Consider the following 27,162-nt stretch of genomic DNA (forward strand, 5'->3'; position numbering starts at 1 on the left):
CAATATTGTCAAAATGACTACAGTACCCAAAGCAATCTATAGAACCAATGCAATCCCTATCAGCTACCAACAGTATTTTTCACAGAGCAAGAACAAGTAATTTCACAATTTGTATGGAAATACAAAAAACCTCGAATAGCCAAAGCAGTCTTGAGAAAGAAGAATGGAACTGGAGGAATCAACCTGCCTGACTTCAGACTATACTACAAAGCCACAGTCATCAAGACAGTATGGTACTGGCACAAAGACAGAAATATAGATCAATGGAACAGAATAGAAAGCCCAGAGATAAATCCACAAACCTATGGACACCTTATCTTCAACAAAGGAGGCAAGGATACACAATGGAAAAAAGACAACTGCTTTAACAAGTGGTGCTGGGAAAACTGGTCAACCACCTGTAAAAGAATGAAACTAGAGCACTTTCTAACACCATACACAAAAATAAACTCAAAATGGATTAAAGATCTAAATGTAAGACCAGAAACTATAAAACTCCTAGAGGAGAACATAGGCAAAACACTCTCTGACATAAATCACAGCAGGATCCTCTTATGCCCCACCTTCCAGAATATTGGAAATAAAAGCACAAATAAACAAATGGGACCTAGTTAAACTTAAAAGCTTTTGCACAACAAAGGAAACTATAAGCAAGGTGAAAAGACAGCCTTCAGAATGGGAGAAGATAATAGCAAATGAAGCAACAGACAAAGGATTAATCTCAAAAATATACAAACAACTCCTGCAGCTCAATTCCAGAAAAATAAGTGACCCAGTGAAAAACTGGGTCAAAGAACTGAACAGACATTTCTCCAAAGAAGACATACAGATGGCCAACAAACACATGAAAAGATGCTCAACATCACTCATTATCAGAGAAATGCAAATCAAAACCACAATGAGGTACCATTACACGCCAGTCAGGATGGCTGCTATCCAAAAGTCTACAAGCAATAAATGCTGGAGAGGGTGTGGAGAAAAGGGAACCCTCTTACACTGTTGGTGGGAATGCAAACTAGTACAGCCACTATGGAGAACAGTGTGAAGATTCCTTAAAAAACTGGAAATAAAACTGCCATATACCCAGCAATCCCACTTCTGGGCATACATATCAAGGAAACCAGATCTGAAAGAGACATGTACACCCCAATGTTCATCTGCAGCACTGTTTATAATAGCCAGAACATGGAAGCAACCTAGATGCCCATCAGCAGACGAATGGATAAGGAAGCTACAGTACATATACACAATGGAATATTACTCAGCCATTAAAAAGAATACATTTGAATCAGTTCTAATGAGATGGATGAAACTGGAGCCCATTATACAGAGTGAAGTAAGCCAGAAAGATAAACACCAATACAGTATACTAATGCATATATTTGGAATTTAAAAATATGGTAACGACAACCCTATATGCAAAACAGAAAAAGAGACATAGATGTATAGAACGGTCTTTTGGACTTTGTGGGAAAAGGTGAGGGTGGGATGTTCTGAGAGAAAAGCATTGAAACAAGTATACTATCAAGGGTGAAACAGATCACCAGCCCAGTTTGGTTGCATGAGACAAGTGCTCGGGGCTGGTGCACTGGGAAGACCCAGGGGGATGGGATGGGGAGGGAGGTGGTAGAGATGATCAGGATGGGGAACACATGTAAATCCATGGCTGATTCATGTAAATGTATGGCAAAAACCACTACAATATTGTAAAGTAATTAGCCTCCAACTAATAAAAATAAATTAAAAAAAAAAAGAAAAGCAGTCATGCTCTTTTGTCTACATATTGCCTATAACTGCTTCCTCTCTACAGTGGCAGAGTTAAGTATTTGCAGCTAAGACCCATGGCCCTTGAAACCTAAAATGTTTATTATTTGGCTCTTTACAGTTAAAATTTGCCAATCTTGATCTACATTTTTTGTGTGTAAAATTTTTGCATGCCAGGTCAAATTCTAAAAGCATTACATGTCCAAATACAATAGATATGCTGAAGAACTAACATTTGACCCTTAAACAACTCAGAGGTTGATCTGCATATACCTTACAGTCATCCCTTCAAATAAGCAGTTCCTTCACATCCATGGATTCAGCCAACCTAGGACAGTATAGTACTATCATATTTGCTATCGAAAAACATTCGCATATAAGTGGACCTGTGCATTTCAAACCCATGTTGTTCAAGGGTCACCTGTACTCACTTTTCCTTTTGTACATATGGTTGGAATATGACTCTCCAGGGCATAGGAGAGATACTATTTTTATTCCTGTAACACTTTTTTATAAGAAGATATCACATTCAGAAAAATAGGCACTTAAGTACGATGGTATGTGGAGGAAATCTTTGGCAACTAGAAAGAATTTTGCTTGTAGAAACAAAGAAAAAAACAAGCATAAAGGACTTTGAGTTTAGAGATACCAAAGACTGATTTAAGGGAAAAATCTCAAAGAAAAATTACAGCCTAAATAACAGAGCCGAGGGAAACTCTACATCAGTTTTTATGATGCCTCAGGAAAACTTGCAAAATTTCCTGAACACATAAAGGATGATTCTGAGCTTTCCAGATAACAAACAAACAAACAAACACATCAGTCCTCCATAAAGGAACAAGAAGCAGGTTGGTATCAGCCTTCTAATGAGGTTTTAAATTTTTTTTTACAGTTTCATTGACAAATAAATGATATACCTCACTGTGTATGTTTAAGGTATATAGTATGATGGCTTGATTTACATATATTATGAAGTGATTCAGCTCAGTTCAGTCACTCAGTCGTGTCCGACTCTTCGTGACCTCATGAACCACAGCACGCCATGCCTCCCTGTCCATCACCAACTTCCAGAGTACACCCAAACCCATGACCATTGTGTCAGTGATGCCATCCAACCATCTCATCCTCTGTCGGCCCCTTCTCCTCCTGCCCTCAATCTTTCCCAGCATCAGGGTCTTTTCAAATGAGTCAGCTCTCCGCATCAGGTGGCCAAAGTATTGGAGTTTCAGCTTCAACATCAGTCTTTCCAATGAACACCCAGGACTGATTTCCTTTAGGATGTACTGGTTGGATCTCCTTGCAGCCCAAGGGACTCTCAAGAGTCTTCTCCAACACCACAGTTCAAAAGCATCAATTCTTTGGCACTCAGCTTTCTTCACAGTCCAACTCTCACATCCATACGTGACCACTGGAAAAACCATAGCCTTGACCAGATGTATCTCTGTTGGCAAAGTAATGTCTCTGCTTTTTAATATGCTGTCTAGGTTGGTCATAACTTTTCTTCCAAGGAGCAAGTGTCTTTTAATTTCATGACTGCAATCACCATCTGCAGTGACTTTGGAGCCCAGAAAAATAAAGTCAGCCACTGTTTCCCCATCTATTTGCCGCAAAGTGATGGAACCAGATGCCATGATCTTAGTTTTCTGAATGTGGAGTTTTAAGCCAACTTTTTCACTCTCCTCTTTCAGTTTCATTAAGAGGCTTTTTAGTTCTTCCTCCCTTTCTGCCATAAGGGTGGTGTCATCTGAATATCTGAGGTTATTGATATTTCTCCTGGCAATCTTGATTCCAGCTTGTGCTTCCTCCAGCCCAGAGTTTCTCATGATGTACTCTGCATATAAGTTAAATAAGTAGGGTGACAATATACAGCCTTGATGTACTCCTTTTCCTATTTGGAACCAGTCTGTTGTTCCATGTCCACTTCTAACTGTTGCTTCCTGACCTGCATACAGGTTTCTCAAGAGGCAGGTCAGGTGGTCTGGTATTCCCATCTCTTTCAGAATTTTCCAGTTTATTGTGATCCACATAGTCGAAGGCTTTGGCATAGTCAATAAAACAGAAATAGATGTTTATCTGGAACTCTCTTGCTTTTTCTTGCCAATGGATGTTGGCAATTTGATCTCTGGTTCCTCTGCCTTTTCTAAATCCAGCTTGAACATCTGAAGTTCACAGTTCACCTGCTGTTGAAGCCTGGCTTGGAGAATTTTGAGCTTTACTTTGCTAGCATGTGAAATGAGTGTGATTGTGCAGTAGTTTGAACATTCTTTGGCATTACCTTTCTTTGGGATTGGAATGAAAACTGATCTTTTCCAGCCCTGTGGCCACTACTGAGTTTTCCAAATTTGCTGACATATTGAGTGCAGCACTTTCACAGCATCATCTTTTGGGATTTGAAATAGCTCAACTGGAATTCCATCTAGCTTTGTTCGTAGTGATGCTTCCTAAGGCATCATATGAATCATATGAAGTGTGTACATATAAGTAATCATATGAAGTGATTACTACTAATAAAATTTAACATCACAAATCCAGTTTGTTTTAGAAGAAAAGCCTTCTAGAGCTTTTATCAAGCATGTTTTTTTAATTATTAAAAGAGATACCTATTCCTTTTCCTCCAACCTTCTATTTTATATGAGTCGATCTTTTCTCCTGCTTTTTTTGCAACCATGCTACTTTTCAGGAAGGAATATGATCCCTGTGGCTGGTGGGGGGTTACAGTAATTCATTCTTAACATTTCATATTGAGTTTTTAAAATTGCTTTCAGAGGTTCTGAGGATAGAGAAGAAAGGAAAGAAAATAAGGGTCATAAAGAAACTTGGGTTGAACTATGTCAGAATTGTAGCAAGAAGGAAGTCCTTGATAATCATTGGTGTTTCAGGACCCAAACTTAAATTTAACTAATAGCAAAAAAACAAAAAACAAACAAACAAACAAAAAAACGTGGGCTGACTTTTATAGTTTGAATGTCCCTCTCAAAGGTACCCAAGGCTAAAATTAGGAATAAAGGTCTTGGGTAACTTGACATTGGTACTACTTCTCCTAAATTTCTAGCTCGAAAGAAAAAGCATACGCATAAGATGAAATAAACTGTTGTTCAAAAAGTCAAATACATTTGACTGTGTAAGTCAAGATAAGCAACTGAAAGTCCACCAGTTAGAAAAATTTTAAACAAGAGGAAAATTGAGAAATACATTGTGTCCAAGTGTATCCTCTGGCTTAGAAGTTATGAAGCATTCCACCTTTATGACTATAGTGATAAACAAAAATAATAAGTTAGTATAGAATTACTATGTACCAAGTACTTTACATACATTATCTCATTTAATTATTAAAGGGTATTATCTTGTGTTACTGACAATGATCCTGAGGCTAAAAAGGTGAAGTAACTTGCTCTAGATATGCACACAAGAGGTAAAGACCATAAAAAAAAAAAAAAAGAAAACAAACTTCTGCTCTATATACCATTATTTCCCTGTGAAGTATGTCTGTTTTACAGACAAAGCATGTAAAGACTCCGGAAAATCAACATTGTGAAACTGGTAAATGGCAGGAACAGGATAGAACCCAAGTCTTCTCACATTCATACCATTTCCATCATGTCACCCCATCTTTCACCTGCAGACTTGTAGTCACCCATTCCAAATGGAGAGTCAGAGAAAGAATCTCCACAGGAGAGTAGCTGTTCAGAGACATTACCAGTGAACACATTGCAAAGAATGATAATAGTTATAATCCCCAAATATGCCCTTTCAAAAGCGGATCACGACTGGCTGTGGCTAAACTATGAAAGTGAAAGTGAAAGTCACTCAGTCGTGTCCGACACTTTGCGACCCCATGGACTATACAGTCCATGGAATTCTCCAGGCCAGAATACTGGGTAGCCTTTCCCTTCTCCAGGGGATCTTCCCAACCCAGGGATTGAACCCAGGTCTCCTGCACTGCGGGCGGATTCTTTATGTGATTTAAAAGTAAGGCTCTTAAAATAAATAAATAAATAAATAAAAATAAAAGTAAGGCTCTTATATACACACACATACATACACACACACAATAAAGTTAGAGCCAGTGATTTTAGAATGGGGGTCAGCAAATTGTGTCCCACGGGCCAAATCCATCTCCATGGGGCGAATGCAGCCTAATATTGGCTGTAAAGAAAGTTTTATTGGAAAACAACTACAGCCACTCATTTACATGTTGTCTATGGCTGCTTGCACGCTCCCATGACAGAGTCATGCAGTTGCAACAGAAACCATACAATTAGCACAGCCTGAATTATTCACTGTCTGATCCTTTATAAAATAAGACTATCAAGCCCTGTCCTACAGGGCTAACTATGTCATAGTGCTCTACTACAGGGGAACTGTTTCTAACTTGGATTTGAAGCCAGAAGTGAGTTTTTTTTGCAAGCAGTCTCTATAGAGCAAGAGTTTGAGAGGCAGAGAGAGCATGCAGGCTGCATAAAGGTATAGCATCTTCCAAGGCATTCCTGCTAACTGGTAAACAGCAGCTAATATTTACTGAGTATATTTAAGAAAAAGCAAAACATTTCATAAAGGACCAGAAAGTGAAGATTGTACTTTCTGCTAAAATATAAGCACTAAGAATATTCCACATGAATATGATGTATAATAACAGCTGTAATTCCAGAACAGGGCATCTCAGTGCAGGTGGCATGAAGGGATTAGCCATCCCCTTCTCAGGTGATCTTCCTGACCCAGACAGAGTAAGATCCCAGAAACTCAATGGGGAAAACAGACTGGAGCAAAGCAAAGACCGTTCCTTAGTTTAAGAATGGTAGCAGCTGTTTGCTCTTAGGAAGATCTGAAGACTTCTACCAGAATTTTTACCCATGCTGTCTCTTTAGTCTAATTGTTTTTATATGTGGGCATGTAAAGTAAGATATTGCCATTTCTTCACCCTCCTCCCCACCCTGGCCTGAACCACAGACTGGAGAGTTCTATCACACATCTTATTTCATGATTTCATCAGCCCTCCAGCTGCCTTTATCAGTTGAATGAATTTACCCCACCATGCTATATAATATATACATAAATATTTATAAAATATATAATTATATGTGGTAATTATGCAATAATTTATACATGACAAAATGTATAATTATATAAATATATATTTATAAATACAATAAATTTAATTGTAATAAAATAAAATAAACTATGCAATAAAATAAACTATGTAAACATATATAGATACATATATCAGGGAAAGAGGCTGGGAAACTGATACTGCTCATTACTGAGGAGTATGGAACAACTCTAGTCACTTTAAACTTGTGCATGTCACTTTGTGACTTAGAGCCTTTGAAGGCTGCCTTGGCATTTACATGAGATAATGTAAATCCAATGCTGTGTACAGTGATAGTCAGAAAAAAGGGGTTCAAAAAAGTGTTAGCAATCACTGTCAATCAACTCTTCTGCTGTCTTCAGAAAAATAGTAACTTAAAGTATCTCTCCAGGTACTGTCACTTGGAGATAATTATGCTGTGAGAACCCCTTTGTGAACCCCTTTCTGGGGCTCAGATAAGGACAATACCAGGTAAAACAGCATCCCTTGCTGAAGAATCACATGAAAAAATAAAAAGTGACTGTGTTAGTTACTCACTCATGTCCAACTCTTTGTGACCCCACTGGCTATAGCCCACTAGGCTATTTTGTCCATGGAATTCTCCAGGTAAGAATACTGGAGTGGTTAGCCATGCCCTTCTTCAGGGGATCTTCTGGACCCAGGGATTGAACCTGGGTCTCCTGCATTGCCTGAAGATTCTTTACTGTCTAAGCCAAGAAAGACATATAAAGCTTAATTCCATTTTGGTGAACTACCCACTCCTGTTGTACTTTAAAATACTTTAGCTTCTCAAATAGTCAAAGCTGATCCACATACAGGTAGGTAGTTCCTAGAGAAACTGTGTATAAAGAACAGCAAATAAGTAGCTGGCCATTCCTTCTAGATCAATTCTAAGAAGATTTTTAGTTGGCTGGTAAAACCAGATATGTAACTTAACAAACTGCAACCTCTTGCCAATCTTTCCCGTCTTTCACTCTAAGAAGGAAAGTGTGTATTTCATTATCAAGAATTTTCAGTACATATTCTAACTTTCTTTTTCCTACTTCTACCTTCCTGCACCTAAAAAAAGCATAAAATTTCCAGTGAGGTACCCCTGGTTTTCCAGGATCTTCATTTAAAATATTCTAACGCAATCATCTGGTAAACATGACACTTTTTGCTGAGGCTTATTTTTTCTTTAAAAAAAAAAAAAGAAAATTTTGGCTATAAGAGTATGTTCCAGGCTGGAAGAAAAATTTGAAAGGAATGTTATGTTTCTGCCTTAACAAAATGCTTGAACATGATCTCCTGGGTCTGCCTGTCAAGCTTAGGTGTCACTCTGCTCCTCACATCAATGTACTGCGAGCTTCTCAAGAACTTCTCTGACTCCTTATAACCGGAGCTATGTGAATCCCTTTTCTCTTTTTCTTGAGTCAGGATTTTTCTGTGTAAAAGGCTCTCTTTCTACATTTGTCCCATTATATAAGGAAAAGCTGATGTAATGAGAACTACAGGCAAATGGGAAGAGGATAGCCACACCTGCCTGGTCCCAGATTCACACTTCTAAGCCTCTTTTGCCTGAACGAGGTAGAGGTGATACCTGGCCCTGCTTGCCCACTCTGTTCCAGTCCAGTGCAGCCTATTGCTCAATGACACGTCTGCGGGCCTGGGTCAGGACGTAGCATCTTAAGAGATCATTGCATGGTCTGGTCCAAAATGATGACCCCTCCCAGGCCCTGGATGGTAGACTGTTAGCAAAGGCTAATGTTTTATTAGACTCCACTTGCTATTGATCTCCTGAGATCGAAATATGAATGAGGCACTCAATTTAACTTTTTCATTTTAAAGAAACCATATACGAACCTAATTCAAAATCAATTTATGTATCACTATGGGGTTGCAAAGGGTTGGACATGACTGAGCAGCTGAACAAGTAATAGACAAGGATTAAGAGCACAAATTCTGGTGTTGAAAAGCCTGAGTTAGCTTCACCTCCTTCTAATCTGTTTGCCCATCTGTGGCATAGGAATAATAAAAGAAACTAATTCAAGGATATTTGAAGGTTAAACACAAATAATAATGACACAAAGCATTTAAGAGTGCCCGTCAGGTATAGATGCATAGATTTTTACTGTTATTCTTGCTCTTATCTTTGTTATTAGCTAGAGGGGACTTAATGAAACCTAGAAATGCGGAGAAGCTAAGTGACCTGGCCCAAGTCGCACAGTTACATCAGAGCAAAGTCAGGGCTGGAGTCAAGGTCACTTGATACTTGGTTCAATCTAACTATTTGTTGGAGTAGGGGGAGGATGCTTATGCTGATCACTTGGACAAAAAAGGTGTATCACATCAGAGCTGGCTCATATGCACACCTGTCCTCTGGAATCCCTTGCTGAGATTATGAACTAAGATGCACTGGTGTACAGACAGAACATGTAAAAATAGGTAGACTCAGGTTAGTATTTTATTTTCTCAAATTCATGCCTTAGTCAGAGGTTTCTGAGCTTTGTCCTGTCACGTGGCACCTATAGTATCTCAGCAGTTTCTTCACAATGTATCTAGACGCAAAGAATACTTAACATTTCCATTTATAAGTAGTCAGTTCAAGCAACATAACAGATATCTATGTCCTAACAATGACCATTTGAAAATGTAATATACATAATCTAAAAGATAATATGGATAAAGATAATGTATATAAAATATTACAAAATAGTATTTCTGCACAACTTCTTAGATACCATTACTCTTATTTCTTGCTCCACACTGATTTTCTCATGGTATATGCTTGTGATTGCAGCAACTACTGAAACTCAGCTATACAAAGATATGACATCATTAAAAATATCTAGCCTGAATGGGAACAAAGTCCAAAAGAGAGGGGTTATGAATATGTATGGCTGATTCATTTGCTGTAACACAATTTTGTGAAGTAACTATGCTCCAACAAAAATTAATTTAAAATACATAAAAACAAACAAAAAACCATTATGCAGTTTCAGACTGAACTACCCTGAGCTTCAGTGTGTTCAAGAGATGTTGAGTATCATTCTAATTTCCTAAAAAATTTAAAATATTCTGTAGTGTCTATGAGAATGAGGCAGTGCCCACGGGTGACTCAGCACAGTTTGAGATACATGGACGTAAGCTTTGTTGGCCTCACTGGCCTTTGCCTACAAATACGGGGGAGGCTACTCTATGTATGTATGGGGCTTCCCTGGTGACTCAATAGTAAAGGATCTCCTGCAATCCAGGAGACATGAGTTCAATTTCTGGGTCGGGAAGATCCCCTGGAGAAGGAAATGACAACCCACTCCAGTATGCTTGCCTGGGAAATGCCATGGACAGAGGAGCCTAGCAGGCCACGGTCCATAGGGTTGCAAGGAGTCGGACATGAGTTAATGACTAAACCATCACCAGCACAGTAGGTACAGAAGTTGCAAGGATAACTTACATAGTGAAACTGCCAAGCACAGAAACCAATGGGTCTCAGATTTCAGTGAGCCCAAGAATTCCTTTTTTCTTTTTTTGAATTACTGGTCCTCTATTCCCCCTGAGGTCTACATTTTTTATTCTCATCAGGAGATTTATACGTAGGTGGTCAGAAGACTACTCTTGGAGGAAAACTGCTTGAGATGTAACATTTATTTGTTTGGGGTGTATGCAAATGCCAGCCACTTAGGGAAGAGAGTGAGTGGATGACATTTTCCTCTTAATGGGTAATGAGAAAGCTCAAAATGACTCCAGGGGCTTGCTAAGTAAGTTTCTTTCATCAAATTCCCCAGGTAATCAATCTATAGAGTCTCACCCAGGCCTACATAGTTCACCTGATAGCACTTTGTTAAAACAGCTCACCTATAGGAATTTTGATCCATGAATTTAAAAAGGCTTTGAGAAGAAAAAGGAAAGATACTTTGAGTGCGCAAAGAATCTACTATTAAATCTTAAAGGCTGCACTGCATAAAGTAAAATTAGTGTTATTAAATACTCCCCAGATTACAAGGTAGCAGCAGCTCATATTGTCAAGGCCAGATTGGGCCTTTGTGATGCCTACAGTTCTAAGCATGAAGGAAGGAAACTTGGCCTCTTGAAGGATATTTGCCTACAGCATAATACCAATAATGGAAATAATATCAGATCATATAAACTTGAGGCTTTTATTCTCTGCAGAACTGAGAAATGATGAGAGAAGCACTCTGGGAATTTTTGCTTTAGATTAAACATTTGAATCATGACTGTCTGAGACAATCACATTCAGTTTGAAAATTACTTTGCTATCTCAAGCATGCTGAGAATAAAAGACACTTTCGGTATCTCAATTAAGACATGAAAATCGTATTTTCTACGGGATTTGTACAGTTAAAGAAAGAGAAAAAAAATATTTGAATGGTACTTAACGTTTTAGCTAAATTTAACTAGCTCCATCTCACTGCTGTGTTACTGAAATAAACAAGTTCACAGTCCTTCGGAGTTGATTAAAGATAGTCAGTTGAAGCTCTTCATTCTAAAGAGGATCAGACAAGAGAACCAAAACAAAAGCCAGCAGGCCATCCATTCTGCTATTCTGCATTAAGGTGGCAAAACTCAGATTTTCTAGCATCTTCTAACATTCACTTCCAAACTAGCTTGGGCCTCTAACTCCACTGACATATTATTACTGAGGCCATGGAGGGCACAGGCAGCCCTTACTTTGTAGGTTTATACCCTTTATCCTATTCTTGCTGAAGTCAGTTGTCATTGCTTAGAAAGGCCAGCCAGCCTCAGAACTTGTCAAAAGGCTGGAAACACTCCATCTACCCATCCATCATCTAAAAGTGTGACCGGACTTAGGAGAAAGTGGTAACAATTTGATGATGTATATTCTTTAGCAGGATCCACTGCCCAAATGTAACCTCTCTCAACTATCAACTCTCAATGCTCTATGCTGCCAAACCACCTTGGTACTGAAGGCCCTGTTAATAAAGCTGACTTTTAAAATTCCATGTCTCCTCTTTGTTTGTTTTAAGCTCAGGCCAAATGAAAATAACCAGGATTTCTTGGTCTTTACGTGCTAGTCCCCCATCCCTGAATCTTTACTTCTGTGACTGCTTCTATTCAGGAAAATAATTATTGTACAATGATTTGATATGACTTTAAATCCACTTGTTTATGACACAATCAAGTTATTTATTTTTCATTTATTTTTATTAGTTGGAGGCTAATTACTTTACAATATTGTAGTGGTTTTTGCCATACATTTACATGAATCAGCCATGGATTTACATGTGTTCCCCATCCTGATCCCCTCTCCCACCTCCCTCCCCATCCCATCCCTCTGAGTCTTCCCAGTGCACCAGCCCTGAGCACTTGTCTCATGCATCCAACCTGGGCTGGTGATGTGTTTCACACTTGATAGTATACATGTTTCATATACACAATGGAATATTACTCAGCCATTAAAAAGAATACAATTTGAATCAGTTCTAATGAGATGGATGAAACTGGAGCCCATTATACAGAGTGAAGTAAGCCAGAAAGACAAACTCCAATACAGTATACTAATGCATATATATGTAATATAAAAAGATGGTAATGATAACCCTATATGCAGGACAGAAAAAGAGACACAGAAGTATAGAACAGACTTTTGGACTCTGTGGGAGAAGGTGAGGGTGGGATGATCTGAGAGAATAGCATTGAAACATGTATATTATCAAGTTGCTTTTCTAAGTAAAGTTGTTTGGATAAAAAAGTGAAGTTGTCTCAGGATGCTGTCACCTACATGCATGGTACCAATGGGTACCAAGTAGCTTGGCCTCTGAGGGGCCATGCTGGTGGCTTATCAATAAGAACATATGAACAAGCAACTATGGTGAGGAGACATTTCCACAATAAATACCAGAGTTAGTGAAGGCTTTAGTGAAGTTAGTTAAGGCTTTCCAACAGTGTTCAAGCTGAGCAAGGAGACTCTTCACTGATCTAAATAGCTCTCTGAAGACCTTAGGGCAATAGCTCCTGTCTAGAAAAGATGACTCTACCAAATAGTGGTGAAAACCATGCAGAGGCCCCACAAATGAGATCGTCTTGACTGCCTACACCAGCGCCTTCGTTACCTAGCAACATGCTCTAACTACAGGGAGTTTTGATTTTGCACTGTCAGCTGAATACCAACTCTTGATTGGAGAAACTCTGTCTCCTGAGAATCAACTCATAGGAAGATACACTGTGAACTAAATATGAACTTTATTCCTTTCATCTCTCCTCACCTGGAACAGTCATATAATTCATCTATCATTGTTTTAAAGCATGTTATTTATTTATTGGCTTATTATGTAACATTATTTTGTATTTCACTATTAGCTTGTGAAATTTTTATAATTTCTTCAGGGAATCTGTATTAAATAAAATATCATCAAAGGAACAAAACAACTACTTCACTCTTTCCCAACTTCTCTGTTAGTATCTTACCCATGATTAATGTGATCTTTCCAGGAAGTTTTCTCTGACTTCCAGCACCTCCACTGATGAACTGTTTTCTCTGATTTGAACCTGTAGCACTAATCTCAATGGGCCCATAACTCTCCTCCTGATACTAAGGAAATGTGGCTACAAGTAAGATTTCTATCTTTCCCATTAGACTGTAACTTCTCAAAAGGTAGAATTCACTTTTGCATCCTTCCTAACAGATAAGACAGGGCAGGTAGCATACTGCCTGTGAGGAGTGAATGAATGAATGAGTAAGAGAAAAGAACTAATATGCAGTTACCCCTAGAAATCCTTCAAAGATGTTAATGTATCTAAGCTATACATGATTGAACTTTTCTGTTTATGCACAAGGGACTAGTCATTGAAAGAGGACAGGAAGAGAATTCTATATATTCTGTGTAGAATATGAGGTCATCACTCAACTCTGGGGAACTGGCTGTGGAAGGCAAACAGCACAGGAGGACTGTTTAAAAGTAAACTCTACCTACTTTAGCTCTTTTGCTTCTCACCTGGCAAATGAGAGACTATTCCCCCCATTCTAATCCATGTCCATTCACATGACAAAGGCAAGATGGCATATATATCATATCAACAACATTCCTCAGTGTAATCAGCAGAATTAAGGATTTCACATGGCCCATCTCAAATGGAACTGGTGGGTAGACAAGGAGATGTTCTCTTTGACTCAGGGAAATTTTGGCTATTCAAGTTCAAACAGAATAGTAGCTTATTTCTAATATCATGAGGAATGTTTAACAAATGACATCCTGCATTATCTTATCATTCTATACTACCTTCTGATGTATGGTATGTAATTTCCATTGCACACCAAAAACACTGTGGCTTGTTTACAAGGCTTCAAACACAATATTTTCAAACTGGTGTTCAAAAATCACTTAAGCCTGGTTTAGTGTCTTGATGGTGGATGGGAACAAACTCAGGATATATGAAAGAATAATTAGAAAAGATAAAAGGGACTAAAAATACTCCTCAAAGGAACACATAGTATTATTTATAGTGGAAGAAGTTTGTGGGAGCTGGCTCATAGCAGAGTTCTGTGAGCTGGCTGTTAAGCCATTGGTAAACTGAAGGCAGCTACATTGGGAATATTTACACCATAAAAATCGGCAAATATTATATCTCAAAGCCTATTTTTGTAAATTTTTTTGAGGACTGGTTTAGTAACACACCATTGAGTAGGGACTAGTATAGATGGCAAAGAAGATAAAGAAGTAGACAGATATTCTTATTGATTTTTTGTATCCTCAAATTTTTGAGGCTCCGAGAAGCCGTCTGCTGCAGGGAAGACACTTAAGCTGGAAGCGAGCCTGGACCCTGAGAACCCCAGCCCCAGTAAATGGTCCGTGGCCCAGAAGATCGCTGTGCTGGAGGAGAGAGCCGTCGCGGTTCAAGACAAAGCCAGCGTCTCGGAGAAGAGACTGGTGTCTGAGAAAGCCACCGTCTTCGATAAGACCCCGGCCCCGAGACGCGGCCGGCCACAGGCACGGCCACGGCCCCAGCGCGGTCCCAGGCCCGGGTGCACGCAGCCTCAGAGGAGCGCCCGTCCAGCCCCGGGGGGCAGCAGGGTGCTGGGCCTGCGAAGGAGCCCGAGTCTTTGGTAGGGCCTCTGAGGGCTCCCGCCCGTCACTCTGCAGGTGAGGATCCCCAGCACAGAGGCTGAGGCCAAGGCCCCCTCACTGACACGGGCCTTGCCCACCTTCAGCAGGACCCTGCAGCGCTCCAGCGCCCCCCCCCCCCCCCCATCTCCTTCCAGATGAGCCCCCGGAGAGACAGCTCAGAGGTGGCCTTAACCCGCAGCGCCAGTGTGAGGCTCCCGGCCAGATCGGTCAAATTAGGCCCGAAGCTGGAGCGATGCCACTCGGCCATTCAGAGATCAGAGTCCGTCAAGTGTGCAAACCCGTCCCGCACTGAGTTCCTCGTGGCTCCCGTGGATGCCGCCAGAAAATGCCACGTCTTCGAGAAAGAGCTGGTGGGCCAGAGCCGAGACGGCCCAGCCTCCAGCCGCAAAGAGAACTTGTAGCTCTCAGGGGTGGCGACGTCATGGCTCAACCTTTGGATCAGCAGGACCCAGGAGTCAACACAGCAGGGCCCGCAGAACCAGCAGACGCAGGAGTCGCAGCTGGCAGGAGGCCCCAGTGGAGGAAGAAGCCCGAACTCCCACTGGGTGCCGAGGTGTGAGGAGCCAGCCTCAGGCCAGCAGCCTACATTAGGAACAGTTACAGTTACATTAGCAGTTCCTACATTAGGAACAGCATCAGTGGCTGCCTCTTAAATAACAATGAAAATGTATAACTAGAATTGTGCACATTGTAGAAGTATGTTTCTCTATAGGACAAGAGGATTTAAGTCCTAGTTTTACCAAAATACAAAGCGCCAAAGAGGTTTTAATAAAATACTTTCAGTAATACACAAATTTCCTGTGTTTCTTGTAGTATATATAACATCTTCAAAAAACAACTGACCCTTTAACTTACTTTTTCTGTCAAATCTGGTGGCCATTACCATGCATATTGGCATGTGTGCAAGAGTGCTAAGTCATTTCAGTCCTGTCAGACTCTTTGTGACCCCATGGACTGTAGCCTGCCAGGCTCCTCTGTCCATGGGGTTCTTCAGGCAAGAATGCTGGAGTGGGTTGCCATGCCCTCCTCCAGATGATCTTCCCAATCCAGAGATCAAACCCACGTCTCTTATGTCTCCTGCATTGGCAGGCGGGCTCTTTACCACTAGCGCTACCTGGGAAGCCTACATACTGTCATAATCATCTTTAAAACAATGATCGAGATATGTACTTTGTCCCTGATTCTAATAATGCAATTCACTGTATCTTTATAGCTAAGTCATCTGTGGTAAAAATGTTATAAAATTATGAAAGAATAACTTTAATAAGAGTCACGAAATAAAATCCTGTTATACCTTACAGACAAAATACAGTTTTAATGCTCTGCTGGTTATAATCCAATCACGTCTTTGACAGGGAGAAAATACGGAAGAGGCGTTCTTGTGTATTTAGTCATTGCTGTGATTCTTCCACATCCACGCCTCTCCTGGTAGTCACACTCATGTCCACACTTCCCATCACACTGATGTTAGTCTTGTCCATACAGAATGTGGGTGGAGCCTCCAGAGTGTCTCTTCTTAGTCCAAGTCCTCAAGAGCCACTGTGTGTTTATCTTCTGTCCCTGCCACTGACCACAAGTAGACAATGCCCTGAAAAGCTGCTTTTCTTTATCGCAGCCCCAGAATAAACAGGGCACAGACTTGAATCCAGCTGATTGCTCAGATCCAAGCTTAGACAAGCCTAGCTGAGATGAAGCAAACTCCCAGGCAACTCAATGAGTATACAATAAATACTTATTTAAATAAATGTTTATTTTGAGCAGGCAAGTTTTGATGTAATGTGTTATGTAGCAGTGTTGTAGCAATAACTGACTAATGTAGTTATCAGACAGTAGGCAGAAATTAAACTTTTTTTAAAATGACAGTTTATATAAATAAGGGGCTTTCTTACCGACTTAGTGGTAAACAATCTGCCTGCCAATGCAGGAGATGTGAGTTTGATCTCTGGACTGGGAAGATCTCCTAAAGGAGGGAATGGCAACCCACTCCAGTATTCTTGTCTGGGAAATCGCAGACAGAGGAGCCTGGCAGGCTACAGTCTGTGGCGGTGTAGAAGAGTTGTACATGACTTGGAAACTAAATAACAAATGTAAATCTGACTTACACAGGCTTTGTAATTAAGGAGCAAAGTTTTGAATACTGGCTCAAATATTTAGAGCCACTCTATTCTTTGCTTTATCAATTAAAAGAGGGCAATAATATTTCTTTCACAAGTTTCTAGTGAGGATGAACTTAGAATTCTGTCCACAAAATGATCTTCTATAAAGGGCTCAACGTAGAATATGGGACATAATGAAAACTTGAAATTGATAGCTACTAGGATTCTTTTATTAAATATTTACTATTTACAAAAGCATCACTACTAACTGAAATTGAGAGAGGGAAAAAGCCTATTTTGGGTGTAGAGTCTGGACTCACTAATAAAACAGGATCACCTGCAAGGCAACATATTTAGTATTGACTGAAGAACATGGCCAAAGGCAATTGCTTTGGAATTAAACACAGGTTTGGAACAGGAATTTATTTTTTGAACACTGCTAAGCACTGACCGTACCAAAAAGTCTCTATAAAATTTGATGGATGAGTTCTATTATATACGTAAAAATTAAGGCATGGCCTTATCCAAGTGTTGTTCACAACGGGTACTGAAATCCATAACAGGTAGCCCAGAACTCACAAGGGAGGAGAGTTTTCAACCTAAGCTTGTACAACAAGAACAAATACTCAGATAAGCAAATGAATTGCAAGCCGAAGGACTTTGAGCTTTGTACTTGAACAAAGGCTAATCTAATTTGACAGAGACCCACCAAGTGATCAGAAAAAGCAACCAAGTGGTCTACAGTGAATTAGTGAAATTTGTTGAGAACACAGTGTCTCTGGGTTCCTTGACCTAATGTTCTTTTCTGAATGGAGGAGATAAGACAGGTAAATAGTAAAGAATGTAAAATTTAGGGATGGGAGAGGGGAGGGAGGCTGAAGAGGGAAGGGCAAAATATATATAATTATGACTTATTCGTGTTGTTGCACAGCAGAAAACAACACAATGTTGTGAAGCGATTTTCCTGCAATTGAAAAATAAAACAAACAAAAGAAGAAAGTAAATTTAGGTGAGTGTGTTTCTTATTTAGTAATGTAGTCATGATTCTCCTTAGAAGCTACAATCCCCCTGGCTGCCTGTCTCCCAGGTACTGTTTCAAGATTATTTTCAAAGTGCAGTACTTCAACTAGTCTATGTCCACATTAGAGACCATAGAATCACCCAGAAACCTGCTTTAAAATGTATATCCTGCTCAGCACCAGACTTCCTGATTCAGCAGTCTGGAGTGAGGATGGGAATTTCTCTTCCCCACCTTATGCACTGGATCATTGTCAAACAGACGGTGCGAAGACCGTTCTTTGAGGAGGACTGACCTAAACTCACAGAGAAAGCAATGGCACCCCACTCCAGTACTCTTGCCTGGAAAATCCCATGGGCAGAGGAGCCTGGTGGGCTGCGGTTCATGGGGTCACCAAGAGTTGGACACGACTGAGTGACTGCACTTTTCACTTTTCACTTTCATGCATTGGAGAAGGAATGGCAGCCCACTCCAGTGTTCTTGCCTGGAGAATCCCAGGGACGGGGGAAGCTGGTGGGCTGCTGTCTATGGGGTCACATAGAGTCAGACACGACTGAAGTGACTTAGCAGCAGCAGCAGCAGACCTAAACTTAATGGAGTGGGGGTGGGTGGGGGCCCAAACTAGTGTTTTCTGTGCCTCACAGATTTGTTTTCTTTGGCGGGTGCCAAAATGTATGAAATTTCACACAAAAAAATTTCTGGCTTTTCTTTAAAGAGATAAGGAGACCCCAGGTGGCTCTCCTGCCTGCAATGCGGGAGACCTGGGTTCAGTCCCTGAGTTGGGAAGATCCCTTGGAGGAGGGCATGGCAAGCCACTCCAGTATTCTTCTCTGGGGAATCCCATGGACAGAGGATCTGCTGGGCTACAGTCCGTGGGGTTGCAAAGAGTCACACATGACTGAGCAACGAAGCACAGGCAACTCCTGACCTGGGTTTCAGCACGACAAATGAACACTCTGGAGAAGCTGCAAGGTGGTCAGCTGGGAGGATCCTGAAAGCATGGAAATAAGAGACCAAAGCTACTGTCCTGGTAGGGCAAGATGTTAGGACTGAGGTTCTCAGGCTGAAAGCTCAGGTCACCTGGCATTAAAACAATCACCAGCACATTTAAACAATGCATGCAGTGACCTGGACCTTCTGCTAAAGACTTTAGGTATATTGTTTCTAATCCTCACAACCACTCTGCAAAGTGGATATTGTATTTTTATTATAAGATTAAAACTTTGTCAGAATGTTTTACCTAAAGTTGTACAGCTGGCAAAGGATGGTGCTGGCTCCCCATTTTTAATGACTCACTGCTTCTCCAATTTGGTATATTAAGGAGGAAGAGGAACACAGGATAAATGTTAAAAGCATTGGGTTGGGATTCAGGAATCACAAAGAATGTTTATGAATCAAAACTTGAAAAAGCGACTAAAAAATGTTTTCCATAACTGAAGTTTGTCATGTCATGTGACTTCCTTTCTAAGAAAATTTTGTTTAAGGAGATAAGTCAAAGACAACTTGGTGTTCATTTTGGTTATCGACACCATCCATTGCGCATCTTGTAAATTTTAGAATTAATGGAAATTCTTACAATAAGTGGACTCAATTATTTGTCAAGTTTGGAATATGATTATGTGCCTCCTGATGTCATTATGTGTGTTTCTATGTATGTGTAAAATCATATGTCTTAAATTTTGTAAGATATCCCATGGGGTCGTGAAGAGTTGGACACGACTGAGTGACTGAATTGAACTGAATCCTCCATTTTAAAAAAATGGTCCCATTATACAGACATATTATTGCAATGGCCTAGAAATTTGAGTTATTCAGCATCTAAGTTGGGTGTGTGCATGCTTAGTCATGTCCGACTCCTTGTGACCTCATGGACTGTAGCCTGCCAGGCTCCTCTGTCCATGAGATTTTCTGGGCAAGAATACTGGAGTATCTTACCACTTCATTCTCCAATTCAGCATCTAAAGTCCATTCTAATTCAACTGTTTTAAAACTAAAAGGGGCACAAAACTCTTTTTAAGATCACATATACTAACCAGGGATATGGAGAAGCTGGTTTCTGTTCCACTCATTGTCTGCCACTGGTCAGAGTAACAAACAAGGAGTCATGCCATGCAAAAATTCACTGAAGTCAAAATAACTGAATTCTAGACTTGATGTTCAGGGAAGGCAATGGCACCCCACTCTATTACTCTTGCCTGGAAAATCCCATGGACGGAGGAGCCTGGTGGGCTGCAGTCCATGGGGTCTCTAAGATTCGGACATGAATGAGCGACTTCACTTTCACTTTTCACTTTCATGCATTGGAGAAGAAAATGGCAACTCACTCCAGCGTTCTTGCCTGGAGAATCCCAGGGACAGGGAAGCCTGGTCAGCTACTGTCTATGGGGTCGCATAGAGTCAGACATGACTGAAGCGACTTAGCAGCAGCAGCAGCAGACTTGATGTTCCTATTCTGAAAAGGAAAGTGATTACCTCTTTTTTATGCCTCTATAAATAAAAGGATTGGAAATAACTTCTGCAAGTCTTTTCAGTTCCAAAACTCTATTAGTCAAAAAGAATTATTAGCTTATCTTATGAGGAGGAAGAAAATCACTCCAAACTCTCTTGTAAATAGAAAACATGTAACTGAAACCTTAAGGCAAATGTATTTCTTATGAAACTTGTGAATAATGGCTTGTGAACTATTTTGTTCACGTGATAAAACTGCAAGCACAGTCCCTCAACATAAGTTCCTAAAATTCACTAATATTTCAACCTATGGTTCTATGCTACTTGTGACTATACAGAGGATTGCATTTTTCTGCTTCCTTGAAGTGAATCATGTTAATGAAATATGACTGTAAGTGACATGAGATACCTTGAGGTCAAAGTACTTAATTGCTGGGGCTCAATTTTCTAACCCTCTCATTTGTCATCCCTTGGATGGTTCAAGTATGAGATGGTAAGTCCTCCACTGATATGGGTCCCTGAGAGACTCTGAGGAGCTCAGTATCTCATTCAATCTGCACTGGGCATAACCTAACTAGGAAGACCAGGTCTCCCGCATTGCAGGCAGGTTCTTTATTGTCTGAGTCAACAGGAAGTGGTATAGGAAGACGTACTGTGTGAGTAAGACCCACAATGTGAGTCAAACATGTAGCATGAATGTGGAAATGCTGGGATTTTAGAGTCCATTTCTTCCCATGGCAAAAATCAATGTGTGATGTATATGGCAGAGCAGCATCTTATCACTTGGGAGATTATTAAAAATACAGAATCTCAGGCCCCAGGTCACAACTACTGAGACAGAGGCTGCGGATGATTTGCACACATAGTTGGAGAGGCACCAAGAGTCTATTCTGATTTATACAACCCTTAACTTTGTCCAGTGTATTGGGTTGGCCAAAAAGTCTGTTTGTACCATCTTATGGAAAACCTTGAATGAACTTTTTGGCCAGCCTGATAGATATATATTTGAAATATCTAGCTCTCCCTAATTATCATGACTCTCTCTACTTAAGGATCTTTTTCATCAAGTTTCAGAGCTGTCTCACAAATCTGACAAAGCCAACAAAGAAATAACTGAAATACATCATGGCAGCACTGCATCAAATTATACTTAACAGTATGAATATTCTCTATTCCTATCTCAAGGAATTGGGAAAGGGAAACACATAAAACACTCACAAAAATTTGCTAACGATCTCTCATGAGATGAATAGTTTTGGCTTCAGACTACCACGAAGAAAATGTTTCTCTCTGCAACAGAGGTCTGCAATATAGTCTTAGTGACCAACATAGCCCATGTTTTTTTTAAAAGTCTGTTATCTCAGGTATCCACTCATCTTTTTATTCAACAAGCATTTTTAAAACACCTATTATGTGCCTGGACTATTTTTGTGTGTATCCTAAAGGCTCTTATAGCATAAAATTTACCAGTTTGGCCATTTTAATGTGTAAAATTCAGTAGCATTTGACATATTCACAGCATTGAACAAACATCACCACAATCTAGCTCAGTAATATTTTCCTCACTTCAAAAGGAAACCCCGATTTTTAGGCAGTAATTCTCTATTCCTCTCTCCCTGTAGCCCCTGGCAACCACTATTTTACTTTATGTCTGTATGGATTTGCCTTTTCTAGATATTGTATATAAATGTAGTCATACAATATAGAGCCTTTGTGATTAGCTTTTTTCACTTAACATAATGTTTTTCAGGTATGACCCCTGTAGCATGTCAGTACTTCATTTCTCTTTATGGTTGACTTTCCTGGTGGCTCAGATGGTAAACAATCCACCTGCAATGAGGGAGACCTGAGTTTGATCCCTGGCTTGGGAAATTCGCCTGGAGGAGGGCATGGCAACCTACTCCAGTGTTCTTGCCTGGAGAACCCCCATGGACATAGGAGCCCGGTGGCTCAGTCCATGGGGTTGAAAGAGCTGGACAAGACTAACAGACTAAGCACATTATTATTTCATTGGATGGATATACCACATTTTGTTTATGTACTCCTCACTGATAAATGAGGATTGTTTCCCCATTTTTGTTGTTGTTTAGTTGCTAAGTCATGTCGATCTCCTTGCGACCCCATGGACTGCAGTGCACCAGGCTTCCCTGTCCTTCACTATCTCCTGGAGTTAACTCAAATTCATGTTCGTTGAGTCAGTGATGCCATCCAACCATCTCATCTTCTATTGCCTTCTTCTCCTGCTGCCCTCAATCTTTCCCTGCATCAGGGTCTTTTCCAGTGAGTCGGCTCTTGGCATCAGGTGGCCAAAGTATTGGAGTTTCAGCTTCAGTGTCAGTCCTTCCAATGAATATTCACGGTCAATTTCTTTTAGGATTGACTGGTTTTATTTCCTTGCAGTCCAAGGGACTCTCAAGAGTCTTCTCCAGCACCACAACTCCAAAGAATCAATTCTTTGGCATTCAACCTTCTTTATGGTCCAACTCTCACATGTGTTCACAAGACTACTGGAGAAACCAAAGATTTGACTATACAGACCTTTGTTGGCAAAGTGATGTCTCTGCTTTTTAATGTGCTGACTAGGTTTCTCATAGCTTTTCTTCCAAGGAGCAAGCATCTTTTAATTTTATGGCTACAGTTACCATCTGGAGTGATTTTGGAGCCCAAGAAAAGAAAATCTGTCACTACTTCCACTTTTTCCCCTTCTGTTTGCATTGAAGTAATGGGACCAGATGCCATAATCTTAGTTTTTTGAATGCTGTGTTTTAAGCCAACTTTTTAACTCTCCTCTTTCACCTTTATCAAGAGTCTCTTTAGTTTCTCTTTGCTTTCTGCTGTTAGAGTGTTATCATTAGCATATCTGAGGTTGTTGATATTTCTTGGTTAACAAAGTGGTAGTTTCTCAGTTATATTCCACTCTTTGTGACTTCTGGACGGTAGCCTGCCAGACTAATCTGTCCATGGAATTATCCAGGCAAGAATACTGGAGTGAGTAGCCATTCTCTTCTCCAGGAAATCTTCTAAACCCAGGGACCGAACCTGGTCTCCTATATTGCAGGCATATTTTCTACTGTCTAAGCCACCAAGGATGCCTTTTCTCCCTTTAACTATTGTGAATAGGGCTTCTACGATAAGTTCCATGTATAAGTTTTTGTTTAAATATCTGTCTTAAATTCTTTTGAGTATGGAACCATTTTTAAATGGTGAGACAAAGAGATGAAATTCTTTGTCTTAAAGGGATTTAAATCTATTAAGAAAAAAATATTATTTAACTGCTGAAAGCAGAAAATGTCAGAGCCACTTAGACTAAGATCATTAGGTAGTCTTTCAGTTAAATATCTCAGAGCTAAAAAGCTTCAGTGTTAAATAAAACAAACAAAATAAGGTTGGGAGGTATAGTAGTTAGTTATACCTAATTCCAATCCCAATGTTATCTACTACTTACTATGTGACTCTAGAAAACAATTTCCACAAGACAATTTTCTCTTTTAAAGATTGGGAATAAGGATAACATAACCTGCATGATAGGATTAGTTTGGAGATTAGATGTAATAATATATGCAAAGCATTATAGGACTCCAGAAGTCATCATTAATATTATATGCATTTCAAAGAAAAATGGGGCTAAATCAAGGTAAGGCAATAATATAAGGAGGGGACCTGGTGGTTTTCTCTGTCTAAAGTCCCTTCCTTATTTGATTACTGAAATCTTTTCCACAGTAAGTAACTCATTGTACACAGTTTGGTGAGACTGGCCTCATACTCCAGTCAAAGCAACGAACATCTGAACCAACTTGGCCCATCCCTGGGAATGGCAGGTGGCCCAAACTGAACTGGAGTCTGAGGTTTTTTTTTTTTTTTTCCTATAAGGACACTGGTAGAGAAAAGCATCTCTAGCATCTACAACCACGAGGAGGATGTAACTTGTACCTTCTTTTGACCATTTGACATGTTGTATGGACAAAGTCAGTTGCAAAAAGGAAGAATTAGGGACATACATGCTTAATAAGCAGGACTTTTCTGATGGCTCAGCGGGTGAAGAGTTCATTTGCAATGCAGGAGACACAGAAGATAAGGGTTCCAATCCCTGGGTCAGAAAAATTCCTTGGAGGAGGAAATGGCAACCCACACCAAGTATCCTTGCCTGGGAAATCCCTTGAATGGAGGAGCCTGCCAGGCTAAAGTCCATGGGGTAGGAAAGAACCGAACACCACTGAGCAAGTGTGTGTGAACACAGCATGTGCTGTTTGCTTAAAAAGCCAAGACTAATGTGAACTATTTTTCTGGGTTCCAAAAACACTGCAGATGGTGATTGCAGCCATGAAATTAGAAGATGCTTACTCCTTGGAAGGAAAGTTATGACCAACCTAGACAGCATATTAAAAAGCAGAGACATTACTTTGCCAACAAAGGTCTGTCTAGTCAAGGCTATGGCTTTTCCAGTGGTCTTGTATGGATGTGAGAGTTGGACTATAAAGAAAGCTGAGTGCTGAAGAATTGATGCTTTTGAACTGTGGTGCTGGAGACGACTCTTGAGAGTCCCTTGGACTGCAAGGAGATTCAACAAGTCCATCCTAAAGGAGATCAGTCCTGGGTGTTCACTGGAAGGACTGATGTTGAAGCTGAAACTCCAATACATTGGCCATCTGATGCGAACAGCTGATTCATTTGAAAAGTCCATGATGCTGGGAAAGATTGAGGTCAGGAGGAGAAGGGGACAACAGAGGATGAGATGGTTGGATGGGATCACCAACTCAATGGACATGGGTTTGGGTGGACTCCAGGAGTTGGTGATGGACAGGGAGGCGTGGCATGCTGCGGTTCATGGGGTCACAAAGAGTCAGACACGACTGAGTGACTGAATTGAACTGAATGCAAATTTAATGTACAAGCAGCTAAATTAACCTGTTTACACAATATTCAACTCACGAGTCATGCTGCTGCTGCTGCTAAGTGACATCGCGTCCGACTTTGTGCAGCCCACCAGGCTCCCATCCCTGGGACTCTCCAGGCAAGAATACGGGAGTGGGTTGCCATTTCCTTCTCCAGTGCATGAAAGTGAAAAGTGAAACTGAAGTCGCTCAGTCGTGTCCAACTCTTCACGACCCCATGGACTGTAGCCTACCAGGCTCCTCTGGCCATGGGATTTCAAAGCCAAGAGTACTGGAGTGGGTTGCCATTGCCTTATCCACACAAGGCATGAGAAACCTGCTATTTCTCCATCTCTCTGCCCAGAGCATCATCATAAACATGGTAGTTCAGAGAGCACTCATACATTGCCACAGGCTATCTGTGCTACTCCTAATTTTAGCTCTACAAATGTAAGTGTCTTCCAAAGTATAGGGTTTATTGACAGCTAAGACTGAAGATGTATGCCTGAGGCTTGTAGAAAGCCAACGGTCATCATGTGAGACTGAGGGCATTAAAACCAAAATAATGCAGCAAACACACAGGACTTTTGCTTAAATAAAGCAAAGACTCTGATAGTCAAGAGTCACTGAGGCTTCTGAGCTTTCAAGCCAGTCTTCATTCAGTGCGTCATTAGCCATCACTGCCTGATGAGATTTATCCTGTAACAGAACTTGATTTGCGTGACTATGCTGGTGTAGATTACCCATGAGGGGCAGTCTTTGGAAGCTGAGACACAGAAAATGGTAGATTAGCCATTAAAATGGCCACAACTAAGACAATGCTCTATTCCTCCATGGACAGCATCACAGTCCAGAGCAGCATCACAATGTTTTATTTTTTTCCATTTTGCGTGTAGCTTGGAACCAACATGCCATTTACTTTTTGCCATCCTATATGGTTTTTATTTCATTATGTTCTGTCACTCTTCTTGGTTTCCCACAAGCTCTCTTTCCCTCTTTAGCTTCCATGCCATTGCTTCTTACCATTAAGTTGTAATTTCTTGTTCAGTTTCCATTGTGTCTGGTCTTGGGAGCTGCAAGGCTATACATGCATTCATTATATATAGAGAGCTTATTCTCTGAAATGAAGAAATATAAAGTATCTGGTCATTTGTTCTATCTGTGAGTTGCTTCTCAGGCATAGTCAATTTCCAAGCAACCTGAACATTAAAAACTGGGTAATGTAACTGTGCTTCATGTTAGCCTGCTGGTTTACACAAGAAGTCCTTGGAAAATGCCCTAAATAATTTGTGATAGTCGAAGCTGAAATGTGCACAGGGCAGTCACATCAGTTTGTTACCTCAGAAAACAGCTGAAATGCTTCAACTAGCTTCCTGACCCAGCAGACAGTTTTCTCAGCAATTTCAGTTCAAGGGGCTTCAAAGCTGTGTAATAACTACTTTCCCCAAACACAAATCTGAAACTAAATAGGATCATCAAGAAGAAGAGACTGTCCTTCTGAAACTGGGTACCAATTGCTGTGTTCAATAAAAATAGCATCTTACCCAACATCAAGAGCAATTTTATGAAATTGGTAATTTCAACACTCCACACAGCCCACGCCAGACACTGGGGAATGCATTTGTGAGAGTGGCACAAAACCCTAGTTGATCACCAACTAGCTGACTCATGAAAACAAGCCATGTGGGTAAATATAAAAGTTGAGGCTAGCTTTCCAGTTAAGCCACATGAGAAAAATGAGATCCTAGGCAGCAAAGAGAAACATCTTTCTATACAAATAGATCATCTATGTTAA

The 27,162-nt window shown here is 40.4% G+C and overlaps 1 protein-coding gene and 1 pseudogene across 3 annotated transcripts in view; one reads left to right on the top strand and one right to left on the bottom strand.

The window, feature by feature from the left end:
• The window catches only part of TAFA1 (TAFA chemokine like family member 1), a 501,734-nt gene that overhangs the window by 163,269 nt on the left and 311,303 nt on the right, over positions 1–27,162 (bottom strand). The window lies entirely within an intron of this gene.
• LOC110151281 (ladinin-1 pseudogene) lies at positions 12,591–15,493 on the top strand (annotated as a pseudogene).

The sequence above is a fragment of the Odocoileus virginianus genome, chromosome 26 (genome assembly GCF_023699985.2).
Source record: "Odocoileus virginianus isolate 20LAN1187 ecotype Illinois chromosome 26, Ovbor_1.2, whole genome shotgun sequence".
Lineage (NCBI taxonomy): Eukaryota > Metazoa > Chordata > Mammalia > Artiodactyla > Cervidae > Odocoileus > Odocoileus virginianus.